This window comes from Callospermophilus lateralis, chromosome 4, assembly GCF_048772815.1.
Source record: "Callospermophilus lateralis isolate mCalLat2 chromosome 4, mCalLat2.hap1, whole genome shotgun sequence".
NCBI classification, from domain to species: domain Eukaryota; kingdom Metazoa; phylum Chordata; class Mammalia; order Rodentia; family Sciuridae; genus Callospermophilus; species Callospermophilus lateralis.
This window is the reverse complement of record NC_135308.1, coordinates 107,981,592-107,985,197: the sequence shown is the minus strand read 5'-3', so window position 1 is coordinate 107,985,197 and position 3,606 is coordinate 107,981,592. Positions and strand designations below refer to the sequence as shown.

General features: G+C 32.7%; 1 pseudogene; it reads right to left on the bottom strand.

Annotated features, from left to right (window-relative positions):
• Nucleotides 1-358: 358 nt before the first annotated feature.
• Nucleotides 359-1,506, bottom strand: LOC143398464 (ubiquitin carboxyl-terminal hydrolase isozyme L5 pseudogene; annotated as a pseudogene).
• Between the last annotated feature and the right edge of the window lie 2,100 nt (nucleotides 1,507-3,606).

Below are 3,606 nucleotides of genomic sequence, written 5' to 3'. Positions count from 1 at the left end.
CTGATCGATTAATTAGAACAATTAGAGGTAAAGAATATCATTTGTGTGTTTTCTGGGTTCTTTACTGTAGTTATATATTATATCCAGAATACCAACAAGAGTTCTCACATCCAATGTCAAACAATGGAATTTGGGCAATCACTCTCAGTATCACTTTTATTTAATATGCACTGCATGCACATGATGCAGGTAGTGAAAAATTTTATTAATCATGCATTAAAGAAAAGACAGACTGGTAGTGTTGTCAAAAGTGCACTGAGCCAATTAGGATGTTGCTCAAAGTTCCTTATACTAAGTATTGACATAAAAATAAGTGTAAAAGCAGAAATGTGTACACATCCCAAAGTATCCTCTTCATTTAGTTTCCTAAGCTTTCTTTGCACTGTTTTTCTTTTGCCTTTTCTACAAGAGGTATTAACTGCTGTTGTTCTGCTAAAGTCTTCAACAATTCCATAATGAAAGGCAGATAATCATGCTCCCTTCTGACATTTTAAATCTTGTATCTTTATATATACATACACACACACACACACACACACACACACACATACACATATACTGTTTAGTTATATATGGACACAATACCTTTATTTTATTTATTTTTATGTGGTGTTAAGGATCAAACGTGCTAGACAAACTCTCTACAGCTAAACCAAACCCCAGCCACAATCTTGTATCTTTTTTAAAATTTGTACTTCTTCAATAAGTGTCTGAGTTTTGGCAACTTCTGATTGAATAGCATTTAACATATTGCTACCCTGATCTGTATCCACAGGTTCCTCTGAAAGTTGTCTTTGTAACTCTGCTATCTTCTGTTCATGTATCAGTTTTCTGTCACACACATGGCCATCAAATTAAATTGAATTTCACCTTCACTGTACATTTGTATAAATTTTTCTATGTCTGCCCATACTGTGCTGATCTTGTCATCTAGATTGCATGCACCTAAATCAATTGGTCCTTCTTTTAAACCATCTACTTTATACAGTCTTCCATTAACAGGAATATACCTGACAAAATGAAAAACATCTTCTTTGGCTGATGTCTTTGCATTAAATTCAAACATTTGCTATCTGGCAAAACTGTGGTGTACCTGTCAAATCACATTTGAATTCCTCAGGGAGGGTCAAATGCTTCATAGCTGCATCAAAACTCTGTGATAATTCTTTAAAATCTCATAATGTCTCTCCTAAAAGTACATCTTGATGGGTACATTTCAATAACACACTTGCAATGGCTTGAGTAGCACATGCATTGTTAATTACCTGCTTCACAAAAAACATCATGTCAAGTCTGAAATCCTGAATAGCAGTGCCTGCTGGTTCTTCTGGATGCCACTTTAAAATAAAAATTAAGCCATGAACCAGCTTTAACTTTTCAAAATTCTCAGGCTCTAAACTCCATATTTCTTCTACTTGGGACCATGGCAATTGAATCATTTAATGAGCTCAGGAAAGACTTTGGGTCACTTTCCATGATGCATCACTCCCTGGCATTTTCAGTCATTGGCCCTGGCCACACACACACACACACACACACACACACACACACACACTCCACCTTGCGTTCTCCTTAGTCCCGATCACCAGTTGCACTTGGCCATAGATCTGAGCAAACCTGTTGCAGAGCTTATTCGGTAGAATAATTCTTGAAACAGTTGGACATCACCTACAAATCTAGAGTGTAGATGTTCATATGACTGTTTAAAATTAAACCTAGGGGCTCATTTATCCTTTCAACTATTTTATGAGGTATGTATAATTAATATTCACCTTTAGTCAGAAGTATTTTTCTTTAGGTCTATTAAATAACTCCCAAAATTATATACATATGAGAAAGAGAGAACAGAAAATGTAAAACTTGCCAAAAAAAATGAATTCAATTTGATTAAACCATGTTATAAGCATGTACAAAATACCACAATGAAAACCATCATTTTTATACTTAATATGCACCAATAAAAGAAACTTACACATGAAAAAATGACTAAAATTACAATGAACTCGTAAGAGTTTAACTTTATGGAGAACTGAAAGTGACTTCTACAAATGACTTTGGAGATTTTAACAATAGGGACAAGAAATAACATCTGGGAAACTATTCTAAATACTCTATTTTGTATTAAGCAAGCCATATGCAATAAGTAGTGTTATTTCTAATTTATAGTAAATGAACAAAGTGAAATAGATGTTTTTGAGAATTCAATATTTTGGAGATTACGGGTGGCAATTATAGGATATGTCTACTTCTCCAATATCACAAATCAGAGTCATGTATTTACAATATACTAATTTACTTTCATTTGAGATAGTGTATTAGAAGTTTCTGATAAAAATGACTGTTGTTAAAGAACTTTATATTATTTTATTATGATTATTCAGGTTATACTTAATTTTGTTATGACAAGTTTGGAGAATATTGTAATGAAAAAGGGTGATTTTTCCCTAAATGTTCTAAAATTCTCATGGGGAGAAATAGGACAGACAATGTTATCATTGTTGATGATAGAGGTTGAATTTTCTGCTGTTTACCTTATATTATGGTCAACCCCACAATAATTGCTAAATGTGAGCTCATTGTTGTCCTAAGGCTTTGATAAACCTTGTTTTCTTTTGCTGTCACTTCAGTTTTCATTCTTATCATCTCATAGTTTATGTTATAAAGAATCACATTATTTCTTGATTAAAGATTTACAAGACATTGGCCCAGAGTATTTAACATGTATGAATTGCACAGTTTTCCTGTTTGCTTTGTGCATGGACTTGAATCAAGTAATAAACCCCAGTGTTTCTTCAATATATAACGATAATAAGATTATAAAGTTCTCAAAGCAGGGGCAAAACTCCTCCCAATTGCTCTCTCTGGCTTCAACACATATCATGAATCATGAACTCATCTTCCACTCAGTTTATCCAGTGTACCAACCCATGTATATTAGTCTCCCATTTTATTTGAAGAAAAAAAATATAGCAACAACTATACCCTAGATTTCTAGACCAAGTAAAACTATTTCAAGTTCTTTTCATTTTGTATACAGGAAACATTGGGGTTTATTTTTTTAATTGAGGTTCATGCACAAAACAAGAAAACAGTGAAATAATACATGTAAAATATCTAAGATAATGTCTCATAAATAATACAATAAGTGATTATGCATGCATACACTATGTATTCATACCTCAACATCTACATATGGATGTTAACAGTATTATATAACCAGAATAAGAATCTTCCTTGTTCTTCCTAATTTTTTAAACAATTGTGATAATTCAGACATTATCTAAATATATTTTTTAAACAACAGGTCTGCAAGTATGTGCCAGTTATTTAGGTAGATAAGACCATCTCCACTCTACTCAATATGCTAGACATTTATCTATAGAATTAAGTTTTACAAAAACATACCAAGTGCTATATCAATGTAAAGGAGGGGATTGTTCAGAATATCTGCATTATCCAGGAGGGAGTATAAGTAAATACAAATGTAATGAAATGGATATTCTGGGCAGAGAGAACCATGATTATAAATAACACGGTTGTAAAAATAAGGGATGAAGCATCTGGTCAATCATGAGGAAATGACTAGAAAGCAGAAAATATCAATTA